Source organism: Macrobrachium rosenbergii, chromosome 44, assembly GCF_040412425.1.
Source record: "Macrobrachium rosenbergii isolate ZJJX-2024 chromosome 44, ASM4041242v1, whole genome shotgun sequence".
Lineage (NCBI taxonomy): Eukaryota > Metazoa > Arthropoda > Malacostraca > Decapoda > Palaemonidae > Macrobrachium > Macrobrachium rosenbergii.
The window spans coordinates 25,370,504-25,392,798 of record NC_089784.1 but is presented as its reverse complement, the minus strand read 5'-3'; the positions used below and the strand labels follow the sequence as shown (position 1 = coordinate 25,392,798).

The following is a 22,295-nucleotide window of genomic DNA, read 5'->3' as shown; positions in this document are numbered from 1 at the left end:
TAGGAAACATTAGAATTACTAGTATATTCTACCCATTGTTTATCAAAAACAATATGTTTTGTGCGTTTTTTGGCATTTTTTCGGCTGAACTTGTTCCGGTCGATCGGAAGTGGCTCCGTAATGCATTCATTATACAGCAAAATTCCGCCAAAAAAATGTGCACTTCTGAATATATCGTCTATTAATTACTGAATCTCCGGACTTCTACAGATCATTCTTAACGCTATGGTTTCCAAAAGTTAGGCGAGCTAATAACGAGATTTTCTTAGCTATAGACAGTATTGAGCATATAAGAGTTACTCATCATATACAATTTGATAAATAAAAAAAATAAGTTTCTGCTATTTGACGTGAACATCAGATATCACACAGAGATGCATTCCAGAAACGAACTGAATGTTACTTTCAAAGTATTCGAAAGCAAGTCTTTCAAGGCACATTCACAAAACGCCACCGTGAAGGGAATCCGTTTGAAAGCAGCATTAATTCAAAGGTGCTATCGGGAAGGTAATAAAACTATCCTCGTTCGGCGATGAAAATAGTTTTGATAAGCTCGGCGGTATATAACCCCCTTAAAGGGATAAATGTTGCCGTTGTTGCTAACACAATTGCCGAAGTTTGTTCATAAAGAATTCCCCCAGACCATTTACCCTTTCTCCCTCTCCCGTCCCCTCCCCAATCCTCCCCCCCCCCACCACTCTCCTTGTCACTTCCTTGTCCTCCCCCATCCTACAAGGTCCTTCCAACATTCTCCTCCACTTTTGGCACAAGGGCTCCTCTTAAGAAATTTTCTTTTTAAGTAATGAATGAAATATCCAAAAATAACAGGGAAGCTTTCAGTGACCAAAAAATGTCATCATGAATGATAGTGAACAAAATATTTTAATCAGACTAAAATTAAAATTCATACATCAAATCAGTTCTATCAAATGCCATGAGATTATTCTCCATCCAAGATATTTCATCTTTTGTAATAATATTTACTCTTGTTTGAAATATTTCCTTTTCCATATCTCTATCTTCTTCCCTTCCACACCGCCAGGAATCTTCTGTCTCTTCTTTGTAGACAGTAATCCCTTTGGGTGTAAAGTATTTCCACGGTAAAGGGAATTTCAAATCAGTGAGGTTTTTGTGGCTTAGTATTTGAACGTTTTTAGAAAGTCATGATTAAAATTTGTGATAAACTGCCATTCATATATATATATATATATATATATATATATATATATATATATATATATATATATATATATATATATATATATATATATATATATATATATATATATATATATATATATATATATATATATATATATATATATATATATATATATATATATATATATATATATATATATATATATATATATATATATATATATACACACATACATATAATATATATATATATATATATATATTGTATGTATGTATGTATGTATGTATGTATGTATGTATGTATGTATGTATAAAGTTAGAACAGTTTAACTCATTCGTTAAATCGTATCTTGTCTCTCCTTAATGTGCAAGCAATTTCCGCCGTCCGGCCCGTTAGAAGATTTTAAGAGAGATGCATTACGGTGTGAACTACATTTTAATCATAGTCATTAATTATCACATTTCACTGTGCAATATCTCTCGCACCGGTCTTTAGAGTGCGTATGCGTGCGCGCGCACGTGTGTGTATGTGTGTTTGTGTATAATTTTTATTTTTTTATGACTAAATATCTGTTATCTGCTTAATTGTTTTGTCTTTATAGTGAAGTCCTCGTGGACTCATAAGGCGGAATAAATTGACTAAAAATTACTACAACAGTATTGTTAAATGCTGTTAAAGTGGAAAGTATATTTGAGATACCCTAGATGATGTCAGTCGTCAAGGCTATTAGGTTTCATGACGTCATGCCAGCATCTTCACAGGGATTTTATTATTTTTTGTTTTGTATGTATGTATGTATGTATGTATGTATGTATGTATGTATGTATGTATGTATGTATGTATGTATGTGTATATACTGCATATAAAATTAGTACTGATCTTCACAAATTTAGTCAAATTTAGTCACGTAAATCATTTACTCAAAACTTATCATCCTAACATCATGAACACTAGTTTACAAATCGAAATATAAACCTTACTTGTACGGAGGATATATTGTAGAGAGTCGGTCTAAGTGTACATTGGGTATTCGAGATAAATTGGAAGGGTACCTAATACAGGGTGTAAAACGGTGTGGAGACAGCGAGAGACAGAAAGACAGACACAGACTCATATGATTTAAACTGTAGGAAGCTTCGTCGTTTTAAGAAGAGAATCATGATGAAAGAAAATATGAGCTTCTCGGTGCGTTGAGACCTAAATAGACTTCGAGGTTAATTTCAATTAATCAGTCAGTCGGTCAGTCACTCAGAAACACTTAAAATAGAATAATAGAGTCATGTTCTAAATGGAGGATGTCATAAACGTATGACAAGAAAATAATACCATATTTCACGGAATTTTGTAAGTCATTGACACATTTAATTATTAAAATAATAGCTTTAAATAAAACGGTTAGAATGGAAGATCATGAGTTACAGACAGTAATACAATTTGGTTGCTAGAGTATTCACCTATTTTTGCAATTAAAAAGAAATGGGGGGGAAAAAAGGGGGTCCCTTTCATACCATTTGGTATGCACTGGTTGCTTTCCTTTTTCAAACAAGTGAAAGCATTTTCTAATATGACTACTGACTCCGCAGGGAATTTAAACCCAATATTAAATTCAGGAAATGTGTTTGGAAGTCGAAAACGTTTTTAGGGGAAATATTATTCATTTCAGGAGTGAAGCTTAATATTAAATACAAGAGTCCGAGTAAGGCGAGCCTGATATTTTAAATTCGATGGCGTTTGGGTACTTTTTAGCGTACGTTCAATTTTTGAGCATTTTTCGTGAAAGCTTTTATTACTTTTGTTTCGTGTTGTCACGATGCTGTAGTGGCTATAACGGTAGTTTATGATAATACTTTAGGTGGCATTAACGTTTTCGGTGATGATGCATAGTGAATGCTTTTATCTTATCTTGATATCCATCTCCACTCTATTCCATTCCTTGTGGGTGTCGGCTGTTTACCGATTAGCTGACCTGAATTTTTAATGACCTTTTTGGAAATTACATGATGTGTAGAGTAATTACATAGTACAATGATAAATAAGTGTTCTGGAATACTGACGAGTCTATTTTTAAGTTGGAATGTGATTCGTGATTAATGTTCATTATAAATCCACTGTCATTTCAATAAACTGTATTACTAGTAAAAACTGGAAACTGAAAACAAAAACTTTCCAACACCCGAACGGTGTTTCTAATGCGTCAGTATTAATGATTATATCATAAAGATATTAAAGGTATAGAGGAGGTCGTTGCAATACATAAAGAATGAAGAACCTACAGAGGCTTAGCAACGGGTGAAAAAAAAAATAAAAAAAAATCATTTGTAGATAACCATAGAGACGAAATTTGTCTTAAAGAAGTAAAAATTGCTCTCGCGGAGGAAACGTGTGACCCGGAATGGGCCACACTTCATGGTCTCGCGCTGCGCGGGGCATATAAAAGGCCACTGCTGTACAGTTCTCAAAAACGGCCACTTCCACACTCGACTCGAAATTAGCTAAGAATTTAAATACGTCTCCTTTTTTTATTTTTATTTTTTGTTTATTTTTTTCGTTCTTGAGTCACGTCGGCCTGAGGCTCTCTTTTTCATTTCGCTTGGACGCTACTTGAATTTCAAGACCCCGGGGAAACAACATCATACCCCTCTCTCTCTCTCTCTCTCTCTCTCTCTCTCTCTCTCTCTCTCTCTCTTAATGACTTAAGTTTCGGCTTCCTATGGAAGACAAACTTTAATTTCTTTTTTTCTTTCAAATGCAAGAAATTTAACTCTGTTGTAAATTGACCCCTCACGAAAATAAATCTCACTTACACCTGTTTAGGTTTTAGTAAATATTTTCACGTGTATTTTTTCCTCTACGAGTTAAAAAAAAAAACCATGAAATCATGAAAATATTTTCAGTGATCCAAATATTTTGATACCCATGAAAAGGAGTAGTTAAACCATATATTATTGCCAGTGCTACGACTAAAAAGTGCTCCAGACGACAGACTTGTGGAAAATGGAATTTTAACACAGAAGGTTCTTGAAAATCAGAGTAAATAATAAAACTAAATTTGGAAATCGAATCAACAATAAACAACAAGTCTCCACTTTAAAATCCTTGTGAGTGATCCTTGAAATGGCAACACTTAACGTACCAAGTTATCTTTTCAACTGTGTAACAACGCGTGACGAATCCGACGCCGTAGAATCTCCTAGGTAACAACACCTACTTGATCGTAAAATCTGTGTCGCTCGTAAACGGTGTTTGAAAAGTGTTCCGCGTATATTTCTGCCGTTTCTTGAAATAATTAATCGTGTTCATCTGCTCAAGAGCCAGGAAATATTGCGTACATAATGCAGGCTATTCTCCCGAGCGAACACAATACGACCTGGTTCTAGTACTTCAACAACTTTAACCTCAACGGTTTCGAACAAGGTAAGAAGTGAATTTGTTGTTGATACAAATTAATATGATGAAACGTAAGGACCTGGACCTACTAGCACTGCAGGGTAGCCTAGGCCTACAGTTCATTTGCTGCTTCAGGCAAATTAGTATGAGCAGAGGAAATGGACCTACTTCCACAAAAGGGTAGCCTAAGCCTGTCCACGTGTTTGATATTCATTGTTACTTGGTGGGGGTTGGGGGGCGGTGTCAAGGAGGAGCGAAGCGCCTCAGCATGCTCAGGGCATGATGCCCTAAGCTAGGTTTAAGGAGATAAGATCAGACTAGGTTAAACCTAGGGCATGACGCTCTACGAAAGGTTAGGTTCAAGTTGTTTTGGTGAGGTCGTAGCCAGCTCCGGACGTAAGTGTAGTTCAAGCCACGTTTTCGGTGTTCAGTATTACTTGGAGGCCCGGACAGGTCAGGGCTCGGCGCCCTAAATCAGGTTAGGTAACTAAGGTCTGGTTAGATCGAGTCAGACAGGACGCCCTAGGAAAGGTCTAGTTCAGGTTGTTTTGGTTAGGTCGTAGCCAATGCCGGACCACGTGTCCGAACGGAAATTTATCTGAACTGCTTTCTACTGGTTATGATTTTAGAGAGAAGGGACAACACACCCAAATATACGAGTTCTTTAGACCCATGTGTTCGATTTCGTAATCTTGCTCTTGTTTGCGGTTTCTGGCTCTTGGTCGCCCTTTGTGCAATCTTTCACCAGAGACGGTTACATTGTTAGTACTAATGTTATTCCACCCAATATGTATCAAGAACAGTAAGTTTTGTGCGTTTTTTGGCATTATTTTTTTTACGGGCTTAACTTGCTCCCGTCGATCGCAAGTGGCTCCGCAATGTATTATACAGCGAAATTGAACAGTGAAAAATGCATTTCTGAACATAACGCCTATTTCACTATGTATGTATGTATGTATGTATGTATGTATGTATGTATATGTATGTATGTATGTATGTATGTATGTATGTATGTATATTGAATCTTTGAACTTCTACAAATCATTCTTAACGGTATGGTTTCAAAAAGTTAGGCAATCAAATAATGAAAAGATTTCCTTAGCTATAGACGGCAGTGAACATAAAAAATTACTTAGGATACGCAATTTGATAAATAAAATATAACATTTCAAAAAACTTACTGCTATTTGGCGTGACCATCAGACATCACACAGAAATACATTCCAGAAACGAATTGAATATTACTTTCAAAGTATTCGAAAGCAAGTCTTTCAAGGCACATTCACAAAGCGCCACCATAAAGGGAATCCATTTGAAAGCAGCATTAATTCAAAGGTGCTATCGGGAAGGTAATAAAACTATTCGCGTTCGGCGATGAAAATAGTTTTGATAAGCTCGGCGGTATATAACCCCCTTAAAGGGATAAATGTTGCCGTTGTTGCTAACACAATTGCCGAAGTTTGTTCATAAAGAATTCCCCCAGACCATTTACCCTTTCTCCTTCTCACCAACCCCCCCTCCCCCCCACCACTCTCCCTGTCACTTCCTTGTCCTCCCCATCCTACAAGGTCCTTCCAACATTCTCCTCCACTTTTGGCAAAAGAGGGGCCCAATATTGTTCTTGAAGACTTTTTTTTTTTTTAATGAAGAACTGGGAAACTTTCAGTAATCAAACGATTTTATCATGAATGATGAACAAAAATATTTTGATAGGAGTAAGATTTAAATTCACATTTTAATCGACTTTATTAAATACCGTTAGTTTTTCTTCGTGCAACATTTTCTTCTACTTTTGGCACAACAGGGGCCACTTTCAGTACTGCTCTTGAGAAACTATTTTTAAGCAAAGAGTACTAGTATTAAAGAAGTTTAACCAGACCACTGAGCTGACTAATAAAATATACAAAGTAACAGGAAAGTTTTCAATAATCAAAAAATTTTTATTATAAATGATAAGGTACAGAATATTTTAATCCCATTTGTTTGTTCTTCGTCCAAGATATTTAAATTTTATATTTCCGCTAGGAATCTTCTCTGTCCTTTCTTTGTAGATAGTAATCCCTTGGGTATTCTTGCGGTGGAGGGAATTTCATTAAAGGAAGATTTTTGTGGCTTAATATTTAATAAAATGACATTCATATAAGTATATATATATATATATATATATATATATATATATATATATATATATATATATTTATATATATATATATATATATATATATATATATATATATATATATATATATATATATATATATATATATATATATATATATATATATATATATATATATATATATATATATATACACAGTATATATTTATAACTAATAAATATATATAATATATATATATATATATATATATATATATATATATATATAATATATATATATATATATATATATATATATCTGTATATATAACTATGTATATATATAGCTATATATATGTGTGTGTGTATACTGCTTGACTAGATCTAAAAGTATTACAACAGCTATAATTGACAACACTTTAAAATACATAATACTGTAAAGTAAAAATACACGACGATAGTATACAAAAGGGAACATAAAAACGAAGCGTAACTGCAAGTAAAACTGACACAAGGACAACGACTAAGTAAGAAGAGATTACATACAAAACAGAAATCGTCAAATAAAATCAACTGAGCAGATAGGTACCGAGAAAAAAAACATGAATTTTTAGAATAATAATAATGAAAATGTAGTGCAAATTACCGGAAAACTTATTGTTAATGTCTGTGGTTAAATAATATCTGGGAGAGTTAGAAGACTGCAATTGGAAGAGGGTAGAGTGGTGTGGGTTGAAACAACTTTGCAATGTACAATGGAACTGAGGTAGTTTGGCTACTGAGTGTTGGTCATTGTTGTTTAATATGGAGGCATTCTAAAAAGAGAAGCGAATGGCTGTTTTTTGTTTGTCCAGGTATTTTAAAATCACTATCCTGTGTGGTGGTGGCAGAATATGGCATGGAGTCTAATGGCACTATTTTCATTTTGCTTAAAATTGAACCTGTATGATGGCTGACACCCATATGAGAGTCGACGCGTACCTTAACTAGGTGCTTGGTAAATCCCACGTCCCAAAATTACATTTAGGGCAATTAAACTTTCCAACTATACAGGTACGCATCAGCTCCGGGAGGGTGTCTTTTTAAAGCGAAACAGTCTTTCAGCTGTATGAGGATTAGTAAAAGTAAATCTGAAGTCAACATATGGAAAAAGATGGCTCAAGCGTGACAGTAATTTGCGTTTAAGACAGGATTATTGGTGAAGGGTAGAGAAGCATACATTACCTTTTAGGGTACGGTGCAAACTACAGATTTTGGCTTAAAAATGGTCCTAAAATTCCTTAATGATTTTATTGAACAAGTTCAAGGGATAACAATTATTCTTAAAATACGTCTCTAACAACCTAACTTCCGAGTGAAAGTTATTCCAGTTGGAGCAAAGCGAAAAGGCACTATGAATGAAAACAAGGGAACAATGACTAAAAAAGTTCAAGCCAAGGCCGGTAAAGGTTTTTCTTTCTAAAAATGTCGGTTACAAAATTTCCTCGGAACGAGATGCCAAAATATCTAAAAATGAAATGCAGCCATTACCTTCTTTTCCCATAGTATAGTAAAAGTAATATTAGGATGAAAACGGTTAATAAAATGTAAAACAACTGGGCGTGACATTCTGCAGTAAAAAGTAAAAACGTGTCCTCTACATATCATCTATAAAATATCGGTTTAAAAGTATTTGAGCACTGATCAAAGAATTGTTCTACTAAATAACTCATAAAAATAATAGCGAAAAAAGATCTAAAGGGGAGCCCATGGCCCCATGCCATCTGTTTGCTTATGAACTTTCCCATTAAAAATAAAATGTGTATCTATGACCGAAAGTTCCAAGAGTTTTTTGAAATTATTTCTGGTAAAACCGTGGTAAATGGCATTCGGGGTAGGGAATAGTTTTCCAAGGATAATATCAACGGTTTCGAAAACAGGGGCATTTGTAAATGGGGACAGAACATCAAAACTATAGCCATAAATGTATGTGAATTTTGCTCAAGTATATCAAGGACAAAACAAGAAGGATTTTGCAGGGTGAAACAGCTACTCGTGATATGACTGAAAAGGCGGAGCAAGGTACTTAGCTATTCCAAAATTAAGCGAGTTGTAAGCGGCGGTATTAGCCGAAGGGGAATGTCATTCTTGTGAACTTTAGGGAGTCCATATAAAGTAGCAAAAGAAGATCCTGAACTGAAAAGGGAATTATAGGTGCTTTCAGAAATAGCAGAGTCATCTGAAAGCTGCTTCAGGGTACAATTTACTTTATCGTCAATTTTGAAAATGGTACTAAATTCAGGAACACCTACTTCAGAGAAATTATTGGAGAGTCTGACAAAAGACTATTCATTTTTTCAACGTAATAATTGCGGTTCAGTAGAAGTACACCTTTACCTTTATCTGGTCGGCAGATTATGAGGTCATTTCTATTAGCAAGTTTCTTTAGGATCTGAAAATCTTCATACCTGAAACTTGGTAACTAATTTCTAGTTTTTAGACTGGGGAATGTTTTTTGAGCCAAGCTCAGTATGGACTGACGTGCTTGTTCAAGGTTAATATGAGAAGGGAAGAACCGAATATTATGGAAAAACACTTCGAACGCGAGAAAAAAATCACAGTATTTGGGTTTAAAATTAGGTACACAAAAATCTAAGCCCAGTGCTAAAAGAGGTTTTTTTTTTGATGGTGTATAACTAGAGTAATCAAAAATGACACTATTAAGGTCAATAAACTTAGGTTGGTGAATACCCAGTTTAAGTAATTTGCGCCCATGTACTTTAGTGGTATTGGTTACAAATCTGTTCAGCAGACTTTTAACGAAGTATCCATCGAGAAGCGAAAGTATTCCATACAACGAAGACGAAAGAAATTTCACTAATGAAGATAATTGCCTTGTATGTATATGTATATATATATGTATATATATGTATATGTTTATGTATGTACGCATCATGCAAGCGTGTGTAGCTGATGTGGTACCTACGGACGAACACTGCATAGTTAAAAATATATCATGATTACCTGCATAACAGAAGTGAAGCCCACGTACTTTTTAATTAAATGCATCACATACGAAATACAAACAGTTAAATCACGACCTGAAAAGAGGAAATTATACGACTGATATATTTTAGATGTTTAAATTCGGTACCGAATCATTTGATTTCCATAAAGCCCGGAACAACGAGGAGTTATCGAAATATAATTTTCATATCACAACAGAAATCGGGATAATTATGCCCAATTACACGATCAACTAAATACGGGAGTTTTTCCGTGTACCTGAATTATTTCTCCCGTCAAAAATAAACGTCGGGAACTTGGGGGAAAAAATCGGTCATTTCTGTGTGTGTGTGTGTTTTTTTTTTTACAGAAGTTAAGTTGGCGCAAAAATAAATATTGTGTGCCCCCGTCTGTTCATAAAGAGTAATTCGTTCTTCATTTTGGTTAAATTTTCGTTAATTTTTTGTAATATATGTGTATATATATATTTATATGGTATATATACATCTGCATATATATATTTGTATAGGGAAAAAAGCACGTTAAACGAAGAAGTATATATGTATAGATATATGTGTATAAATATATACATATTGTTTCATAGGTTGACAAAATGTTACTAATAAAATATAAGATACTTTACTTTTCTGATTAAAGATAATAAGTTTAATATACATGATTTAGCTTCCACAAAGTAAGTTTAAATGATATCGACTGGCTGGCTTTCCAGCAGATAAAATCAAAATATCAGAAGGATAACGACACATACAGGAATTTCTCCTCGTCTGCCAAATATCAACTACGACAGACGGCGGGGCTTCTACAAATTTCCCCAGTTATATAAACAAATCAGTCCCCAGCGTCAAAAAAAAAAAAAAATGTAATGAATCGTGAAGCGAAGTCATAAAATCCACGGCTGGTAATATTCTCCCCCATACATTAGCATATATATGAGCCAATAATACAACAACGTATCATAGATTCCACCGTTGCATAGGATAGCCGGCCGCGCGCCCAAACATCCAGCGCAGCTTATGAATGTCTGCATGCATAATATCCTATAAATGGTCGACGGAGTTGCTTGATTTAATATTGATATGAAAAACCCGCCGACTTCCTCTCTACACTAGCTGGAAGTATTTTGCCCTTCTGTACTACGTATGCATACATATATGCACATTATATATATATATATAGCATATATATATATATATATATATATATATATATATATATATATATATATATATATATATATATATATATATATATATATATATATATATATATATATAATATATATAATATATTATTTATATATATATAATATATATATAAACAAAAAAGTGGTCTAGTATATATGTATATATATATATACATATATATACATATATTTTTATTATTTACACACATGTGTACATCAACGCTCAGAAATAAACAAAAGTGGTCTAGAATTAAAACGTTAAACAAACCTATGGACTGATGATATAAGCACACACACACGCATATATATATATATATATATATATATATATATATATATATATATATATATATATATATATATATATATATATATATATATATATATATATATATATATATATATATATACATATATATATATATACTATATATATATATATATATATATATATATATATATATATATATATATATATATATACTGTATGTGTATACTGTATATATATATATATATATATATATATATATATATATATATATATATATATATATATATATATATATATATATATATATATATATATATATTCGTCAGACACATTTTCCTCATATCTAGATTGGGTTACGCTCCTCGAATTTTAGGAAGTCCGTAGGAACAGGGTAACCATTCCTATCTGAGTCTCCTGGCAGGCTGCAAACTGGAATGGGACCACTGACCTTGCATAAGAAAATTAATTTTTCCATTAATATTTCCTAGTAAGAAAGTTAAGGGGAAAAAACATTTCAGCATGACGCTGCTGGAAAAATCTACGTAAAAGTTATACAATGACGCTCCTCATTGCTTCCCTTCACTTTTATTACTTGAATTTTTATAGCAGTTTCAAACGCATCGCCGCAGGGTGTTAGGTGCTTAGCGCCTAGATTACTTCCAACGACCTCATCAAAGAGTTTGTTGAGTGTTCCACACACACACACACACACACGGTAATTCACAAGTGTATGAAAGTATTAACTTCCTAAGAATACTTATCACAAGTTTTATTTACATGACGGTACAAAAGGTTGCATTAGACTTACGTAAATTTGTTAACGGGCAAAATGATGACATAATTTCAAGGTATGTTTACCACGTTTCTTTAAACTAGTGTCAAATTTGATACTTAGACGAGGAGCTCAGAGGTATATTCTCTCGTGTACTTTTCAAAATTGGGCTAGTTAGATAGGAATAAGTAAGGAAGTATTTAATTGTCATGAAATGGAGAAATGAAGGCATGACTAGTTTACAGTGAATAAATGAATATCCAAGCAGTTTGCTCACTGGGTATGAACATATTTATGAAGAAGACTAATTGAAATGCAAGTTAGGAAAATTTCCTATCCAAGCAGTTTGCTCACTGGTTATGAACACATTTATGACGAAGACTAATTGAAATGCAAGTAAGAAAGATTTCCTTCCAGTAACCTTTTATGTTTCAATCATAATTATGATTTTTAGAAGTTATTATCATGAGTGCCTGATTAGCGATGCCTGTCCTATGAACTTGTCGATTTTCGCTCCTGTACAAGGCGTTGGAAAGAGGGAAAACTATTTGCATATATTTGCTTATTATTTGAAAAAAATAAATGCATTGAATGTAGTGTATGAGACAAAGCAGAGAGGATTGCGTTTTTGAGAACGATTCAGATTTTGACAGAAAATTTTTCAGTGAAATATTTCTTAGTAATTTCTCTATCATCATAAGGTAGAACAGTTTTATTGCCCTTGGCAAATATTTTCTTTTATATTTCTTAGATATAATTGTTATTCTCATCCCATGATATAAAGATGAATGATATTACATTATTTGAAAAAATCGGCGAAATTTAATTATATGACAATGTTCAGAGAATTGGTAAAATATCATCGATGCATATACGGATTTGAATTTATGGAAATATCTTGAAATATCTTATCATTTCTCCTTACCAACATACTGCAATTGAATTAATTTAGAGAAATTATGAATTTGTCAAAGTGCAAATCGAAAACTATCAATAGATATCAGTAGAAATTATAATAGATTTGTTATGAGTAGTAAAGTTTTTGATTCACCAGAATATATATATATATATATATATATATATATATATATATATATATATGTATGTGTTGTGTATATATATGTATATATATATATATGTGTATATATATGTATATATATATATACAGTAGTATGTATATATGTGTATGTATATATATATATATATATATATATATATATATATATATATATATATATATATATATATATATATATAATGTACTGTATATATAAAACGTTCTGGTGAATTAGAGACTTTCCTACTGGCACCATATGTGCAATAGCCATATCTATTGATAGTGTTCGAGTTGCACTTTAATACAAATTTAGTATTTTGCCTAAATTAATTCAGTTGTGATATTTGGCTAATGGAAGTTGATAAATATATATATATATATATATATATATATATATATATATATATATATATATATATATATATATGTATCTTGAAATTACTATGGTAACTGTCCCTTTTATCCAGGTATTACTGTCCTCTGTCCTTTTATCCAGGTATTAGTATTTTGTCTGTCCGCTTTATCGAGAAATTACTGTGGTGACTGTCCCTTGTATCCAGATATAACTGTGGTGACTGTCCCTTTTATCCATGTATTACTGTGCTGTCTGTCCCTTTTATCGATGTATTACTGTGATGTCTGTCCCTTGTATCCAGAAATTACTGTGGTGACTGTCCCTTTTATCCAGATATTACTGTGGTGACTGTCCCTTTTATCCAGATATTACTGTGGTGACTGTCCCTTTTGGCCAGAAATTACTGTGGTGACTGTCCCTTTTATCCAGGTAGTAATATGGTGGCTGTCCCTTTTATGCAGGTATTACTGGCTGTCACTTTTATCCAGATTTTACTGTGGTGACTGTCCTTTTATCCAGGTATTACTGCGGTGGCTGTCCCTTTTATCCAGGTATTACTGTTCTGTCTGTCCCTTTTATCCAGGTATTATTGTTCTGTCTGTCCCTTTTATCCAGGTATTACTGTGGTGACTGTCCCTTTTATCCAGGTATTACTGTGGTGACTGTCCCTTTTATCCAGGTATTACTGTTCTGTCTGTCCCTTATATCCAGATATTACTGTGGTGAATGTCCCTTTTATCCAGGTATTACTGCGGTGACTGTCCCTTTTATCCAGGTATAACTGTGGTGACTGTCCCTTTATCCAGATATTACTGTGGTGACTGTCCCTTTTATGCAGGTATTACTGTCCTGTCTGTCCCTTTCATTCGGAAATTAATGTGGGGACAGGTATTATTGTTTTGTCTGTCAATTTTATCTAGGTATTACTGTGGTGAATGTCCTTTTTATCCAGATATTACTGTGATGACTGTCCCTTATATCCAGGCATTACTGTTCTGTCTGTCACTCTTATCCAGAAATTGCAGTGGTGACTGGCCCTTTTGTCCAGGTATTACTGTGTCGACTGTCCCTTTATCCAGGTATTACTGTTCTGCCTGTCCCTTTTATCCAGGTATTACTGCAGTGACTGTCCCTTTTATCCAGGTATTACTATGATGACGGTCCCTTTTATCAAGGTATTACTATGATGGCTGTCCCTTTTATTCGGTTATTACTATGGTGACTGTCCTTTAATCCAGATGTTACTGTGGTGACTGTCCCTTTTATCCAGGTATTTCTGTGGTGAATGTCCTTTTTATCCAGATATTACTGTGGTGACTGTTCCCTTTTATCCAGGTATTACTATGTCGAATGTCCCTTTTATCCATATATTACTGTGGTAACTGTCCCTTTTATCCAGGTATTACTGTGGTGACTATCCCTTTTATCCAGGTGTTACTGTGGTGACTATCCCTTTTATCCAGGTGTTACTGTTCTTGGTGTCCCTTTTATCCAGAAATTACTGTGGTGACCGTCCATTTTATCCAGATATTACTTATTTTGCCTGTCCTTTTACCCAGGTATTGCTGTGGTGAATATCCCATTTATCTAGGTATTGCTGTGGTGAATGTCCCTTTTATCCAGGTACTACTGTGGTGACTGTCCCTTTTATCCAGGTATTACTGTGGTGACTGTCCCTTTTATCCAGGTATTACTGTGGTGACTGTCCCTTTTATCCAGGTATTACTGTGGTGACTGTCCTTTTTATCCAGGTATTACTGTGGTGACTGTCCTTTTTATCCAGGTATTACTGTGTTGAATGTCCTTTTTATCCAGGTATTAATGTTCTGACTGCCCCCTTTTATCCAGGTATTACTGTGGTGAATGTCTATTTTATTCAAGTATTACTGTTTTGTCTGTTCCTTTTATCCAGCCATTACTGTGGTGACTCACTTTTATCCAGGTATTACTGGTCGGTGTGTCCCTTTTATCCAGGTATTACTGTGGTGACGGTCCCTTTTATCCCGGTATTACCGTGTTGAATGTCCCTTTTATCCAGGTATTACTGCTCTGACTGCCCTTTTATCCAGGTATTACTGTTCTGACTGCCCCTTTTATCCAGGTATTACTGTGGCGAATGTCTATTTTATCCAAGTATTACTGTTCTATCTGTTCCTTTTATTCAGCAATTACTGTGGTGAATGTTCTTTTTATGCAGATATTACTGCTGTGACCCCCTTTTATCCAGGTATTTCTGGTCAGTCTGTCCATTTTATCCAGGTATTACTGCGGTGAATATCCCTTTTATCCAGGTATTACTGTGGTGAATGTCCCTTTTATCCAGGTATTACTGTGGTGAATGTCCCTTTTATCCAGGTATTACTGTGGTGACTGTCCATTTTATCCAGGTATTACTGATGTGAATGTCCCTTTTATCCAGGTATTACTGTGTTGACGGTCCCTTTTATCCAGATATTACTGAGGTGATTGTCCCTTTTATCCAGGTATTACTGAGGTGACTGTCCCTTTTAGCCAGGTATTACTGTGATGACTGTCCCTATTATCCAGATATTTTATCCAGATATCACTGAGGTGACTGTCCCTTCTATCCAGATATTACTGAGGTGACTGTTCCTTTTATCCAGGTATTACTGAGGTGACTGTTCCTTTTATCCAGGTATTACTGAGGTGACTGTCCCTTTTATCCAGATATTACTGTGGTGACTGTCCCTTTTATTAATGTAGTACTGCACTGTCTGACACCTTCAAATAAGTACTGTCCTGTGTGTACCTCTTATCCAGGTATTACTGTGGTAACTGTCCCTTTTATCCAGATATTACTATGCTGGGTGTCCCCTTTAACCAGATATTATTGTACTGTCAGTCCCTTTTATCCAGAGATTACTGTTCTGTGTGTCCCTTTAATTTAGGTATTCCTGTAGTACAGTAATTATCCCTTTTATCCAGGTATTACTGTGGCGACTGTCCCTTCTATCCAGGTTTTATTGTGGTGACTGTCCCTTTTATCCAAGTACTGTTGCAGTGACTGTCCCTTTTATCCAGGCATTCCTGTTGTGACTGTTCCTTTTATCCAGGCATTCCTGTTGGGACTGTCCCTTTTACCCAGGCATTACTGTGGTGAACGTCTCTTTCATCTAGGTATTAGTGTGGTGACTGTCCCTTTTATTCAGGCATTATTGTAGTGACTGTCCCTTTTATCCATGTGTTACTGTGGTGACTGTCCTCTTTATCCATGTATTGCCGTGGTGACTGTCCTCTTTATCCAGGTATTGCTGTGGTGACTGTCCCTTATATCCAGGTATTACTGTGGTGACTGCTCCTTTTATCCAGGTATTACTGTGTTGTCTGTCCCTTTCATCCAGGTATTACTGTGGTGACTGTTCCTTTTATCCAGGTATTACTGTACTGTCTGTCTCTTTTATCCAGGTATTTCTGTGCTGTCTGTCCCTTTTATCCAGGTATTTCTGTGGTGACTGAAAAGCCATTTCCAATAATATATTTCTATGGTCTTGAGTACATGAAATGAGTTATGATAAACTCGTAGAGTTTACCATATAAGCTGCAAAGGGAAGGGGGAAGGGGGATGGGGAAGGAGAAAATGGGGAGGGTACGGGTTTGAAACCTACCCTATTATCTAAATTGGTTCAGATGATGACTGTGCCAAATTTTGTCTAGATCGGTCAAGCGGTTCGGATTTCTATAACGCACAAGGTTGCAAACATACATGCAAACAAATATACAAACATGCAACATTCCCTTTTATATGTAAAAAATATAAAACCACTGTATCGTGCTTATCAGGAGTAAGTCTGATTGCTCAGTGATGTTAATCTTACACCAAGATTCTTCGAGCTCCGTCCGTTTCTGGTATTCAGTCCACGTTTAATACGAAAATTAATGACATTATAAAAGTTGGCGTTAACAAAGAAATTAAAGAAGTTATTTAAGTAAATTGACCGGAACACTTCCCTTATTTAGTTTTTTCTGTGGTCTTCCAAAAATCCACAAGGACAGCATCCCTTTAAGGCCAATTGCAACACTCCACAAACGGATTTGACGTCCTGGTTGGCCGAGGTTTTAAGTAACTTGGCGGGAAATGTCATGCGCCCATCTAAAACAACCTTGATTTCACTAACACAATTAGAAATAAAAATTTTGTTGGAATTATTTACAGTCGCGACATCGTCTCATTATTCACCAATGTACCACTTGATATTTTATTGGATAATTTGGTCAAAATTACTGAAGAAAGAAAATTCACGCCACCTATTTATATTAATAAATTGTGAGCTCTTAAAGACGTGTGTACATTCAACCGTATTTGAGTTCGAAGGAGATTTCTACCAACAAAAGGCAGGAGTTGCTATGGGATCCTCATTGCCCCCTGTTTTAGCTAATCTTTGTATGGAATTTTTGAAATTCTTTTTGTGGGCAAACTTCCAAATGGTTTGCAACATTTTATATGGGTAAGATAAGTTGATATCTTTATTATTTATACGGACGATGCCAAATGTTTTGATCGGTTTCTATTACAACTGAATAGTTTTATTCCGTCCATCAAGTTTACAGTAGAGAGGGAAGTCAATAAGCGCTTGCTCTTTTCAGATTTGAATGTCCACCGGGATGATGTAAATAAGCCATTTGAATTTTCTGTTTGAAGGAAAATACGTTCATACATTTTCATTCCTATCATGACGAGAAAATCAAAAGTAATGTTCTAACCAATTTGTTTTTTAGTGTTTCGAGTTTATGACCCTAGTTTCATTGACCAGGAAGTTATTTGTAATTACAAGTTTCAAATAGTGTTGTTACCCCAAGTTTTTTTTTTTTTTTACAAATGTCTTTCTAGAACCAAGATAATGTTTTACAATTCAAGGGTACACCGATCAACTGCTAATTTTAAATCCCTCCTCCTTCCGTATACTCATGACCTGAGGAAAGTCTCGGATAATCTTAGTAAAGAAAGACACGGGTATAGTGTAGCTTTTCAATATTCCAATACTCTTAAAAACAAAATTATCAAGAACAGTTGTAGAAAACCCAACAGCGATGTCGGAGTCTCTGCTATAGGGTGTAAAAACTGTGATAAATGTTATATTGGGGAAAGTGGTCGTTACCTGGACCAGAGGAAACTGGAACATATCGCAGCCTGCCGTTTGGGGAATGTTTACAGCGCCATTGCTAGACACACTTGCGATTCGAATCATGCCATTGATTTCAAAAAAGGTAAAATTATTCATAAAAATACGGACACGACCACTAGGAGGATTGTGGAAGGAGCTCTCATCACTTTAAATGACACCTTTGAGGGGGAATACTTGCATTATGGATAATTTACTTTTAAGTGAAGAGATTTGCAAAGGGACCAAAATTAAGAACAGAAATGTGTACTGCTTTCTTCAATCTGAAAATGCGGATAACCACCCTTCGCCTGTTCCCGAGTCTGTGGATCAAACTGCCGTTATGGATAACGACCCTCAAGATATCGTTCAGTAAGAATTGAATTGAATGAAATATAGAATTTAGGCCAAAGGCCAAGCACTGGGACCTATGAGGTCATTCAGAGCTGAAATGACAATAAAAGGTTTGAAAGGTGTAGCAGGAGGAAAACCTCGCACTTGTACTATGAATCGATTGTTAGGAGAGCGTGGAAAGTGAGATGGAAGAAAGAGAATATGAAAGGAGGCACCGCAAAACGTACGAATGGGTTGCAGCTAGGGACATATGGCACGCTGCAAAGAACTTTAAATAATGCCTATAGTACACCGCATGAGGTGCACTGACGGCACTACCCAGCTATGGGGTCGTTCAGGAAGAATACCAACGTTTTGTCCGGCCTCGCAGATCACTTAGAATTCTGGAAATATATAGCATCCAGTAACTTGTTCGCTTGTTTTGACCTTGCTTATCAGTTTCAGTTTGTTTAGAATTCTTTACATTTCTTTACCATTGTTGTATGTCTACTTTTAGTTTAGTGATCAAGTCCACAGAAGGATGGACGAAAGGTTTAACCTGTGTAAATAATTTTACAAATACATTTCGTCTATACAAACAGAGGCAATACTGTGGATCGTTCTTATATAATATATATATATATATATATATATATATATATATATATATATATATATATATATATATATATATATATATATATATATATATATATATATATATATATATATATATATATATATATATATATATATGTGTGTGTGTGTGTGTGTGACATGTGTATGTGTATATGTATATATATATATATATATATATATATATATATATATATATATATATATATTGTGTGCGTATGTAATATATATCTATATATACAGAGGGGGAGAGAGGGAGAGAGATGTGAACCAACTTAATTTTCAACAGCTACGGATCCTCCATGAAATTCCCGTGAAAGGAACATTACATAAGCGTTTGCGAAGGCCCCCTGCAGACGAGCCCGTGGGAGCCTATTCTTCGAGTCCTTGGTCCTTTGGCCTTTCCTATTGAAAATGATCAGCCCCTGCCCCTGAGGGGACTATTGCAGCCAAAGAAAGGGCTAGTTTTACCTCTCAATAAAAGTCTGGTTGGGTGAATATTGATCGGAGAGAACATGATAACAGGGGAAGATTTCTGTGAAATCTATTTTGGGACTGAAAGTAGATCAGTTGAATTTAGTTTACAACTAAATTAACAAAAAATAGATTTGCAAGGGCTTAAGTTAGTATTGTACTCTGCGCGATTACATACACATACGCACGCTATGTACAGTATATGTATATATATATATATATATATATACATACATTCTATGTACAGTATATATATATATATATATATATATATATATATATATATATATATATATATATATATATATATATATTATATATATATATATATATATATATTATATATATATATATATATATATATTATATATATATATATATATATATTATATATATATATATATATATATATATATATATATATATATATATATATATATATATATTATATATATATATATATATATATATATATATATATATATATATATATATATATATATATATATATATATATATATATATATATAGGCTACATTCTATGTATATATGTATATATTTAAATTTATATTTATATATTTATATTTATATTTATACTAGCTGACCAACCCGGCACTGCCCGGGAAAACTCTGAACGACTCAGAAAAATTTTACTGCACCTCCTCGTACTGACTGTCCCATTTAAGCAAATATTACTGTTTTGACTGCCCCATTTATCCAGGTATTACTATGGTGATTGTCCCTTTTATCCAAATATTACTGTGCTGACTTTCCCATCTATCCATGTATTTCTGTGATGACTGTCCCTTTTATCCATGTATGGCTGTGTCACCTGTCCCATTTATCCAGGTATTACTATAGTGACTATCCCATTTATCCAGTTATTACTGTGGTGACTGTCCCATTTATCCAGTTATTACTATGGTGACTGTCTAATTTATCCAGTTATTACTGTGATTATCAAAGTATTACTATACTGACTGTCCCTTTTATCCAGGTATTACTGTGGTGACTCCCAATTATCCATGTATTACTGTGTGGGCTGCCCATTCATCTAGGTGTTACTATGCTGATTGTACATTTTATTCAAGTATTACTGTGGTGGCTGTCCCTTTTATCCAGGTATCACTGTGATGACTTTCCCATTTATCCAGATATTACTGTAGTGTTTGTCCTTTTTATCCAGGTTCTGTGCTGACTGCCCCTTTTATGCAGGTGTCACTGTGCTGACTGTCCCTTTTGTCCAGGTGTCACTGTGCTGACTGTCCTTGTTATCCAGGTATTACTGTGGTGACGGTCCATTTTATCCAGGTATTGCTGTGGTGACTGTCCCCCAGGTATTACTGTGGTAACTGTCCCATCTATCCAGATATTACTGTGCTGTCTGTCCCTTCAATCCAGGTGTTACTGTTCTGACTGTCCATCTTATCTAGGTGGTACTGTGGCGACTGTGCATTTTATCCAGACATTGCCTGTGACTGTCCCATTTATCCAGGTATTACTGTGGTGGCTGTCTCAAATTGTCCAGGTATTACTGTGGTGGGTGTCCCATTTATTACTGTGCTGCTGTCCCTTTTATCTAGGTGGTATTACTGTGGTAACTGTCCCATTTATCCAGGTATTACTGTATTGTCTGTCCCCATTATCCAAGGTTTACTGTGGTGACTGTCCCTTTTATCCAGGTATTACTGTGGTGACTGTCCCTTTTATTCAGGTATTACTGTGGTGACTTTCCCTTTTATCCAGGTATTACTTTGGTGACTGTCCCTTTTGTCTAGGTATTAGTATGGTGACTATCTAAACCTTGATACAGAATTATTAATCACAGGAAGGAAAAGCATTTTCAGTAATATATTTCTATGGTATCGCATACATGAGATGAGGTATGATAAGTCTGTAGAGTTATTTTCCCTGAAATTAGGTATGATAAACCCGTAGAGTTTATTTACTACATAAGTTACAAAGGGAAGGGAGAAGGGGAAGGAGGTACGGGTTTGGAACCTGCCCTATTATCTAAGTTGGGTCAGATGATGGCCACGCGCCGAATTTTATCTAGATCGGTCAAGCAGTTCAGATTTCTATAGAACACAAACAAACATACAAACCTCCACTTTTATATATAAGATTTACAGTATATTTATATTTTTGTTCATATTTTTATTTTTATTTTTATTTTTTTTTATTTTTGCCTGTTTATATTTATTTTTATTTATATTTATTTTTATCTATTTATATTTATTTTTAACTATTTATTTAGCGGCCTTCACCAGGACACACGCCTTTAGCTGGGTAATGTCAAAAGTACTGGTCAGGGCTGGCACTATTGACGAATAAGAAGAATCTTACCTTTCCCTTATGTTTCCATTCTAGTAGCCATATATTGCTTAGAAATTAATCATATTTTACTTTCAATAAGTTATGTTCTACTATATTTTATTTAG

At 34.4% G+C, this 22,295-nt stretch overlaps 1 long non-coding RNA gene across 1 annotated transcript in view; it reads left to right on the top strand.

The window, feature by feature from the left end:
* The first annotated feature begins 4,443 nt into the window (after positions 1 to 4,443).
* Positions 4,444 to 22,295, top strand: part of LOC136829437 (uncharacterized) — a 338,599-nt gene continuing 320,747 nt past the window's right edge. Inside the window, exon 1 of the long non-coding RNA XR_010850380.1 lies at positions 4,444 to 4,576. This is a non-coding gene — a long non-coding RNA (uncharacterized lncRNA). The remainder of the gene's footprint in view (positions 4,577 to 22,295) is intronic.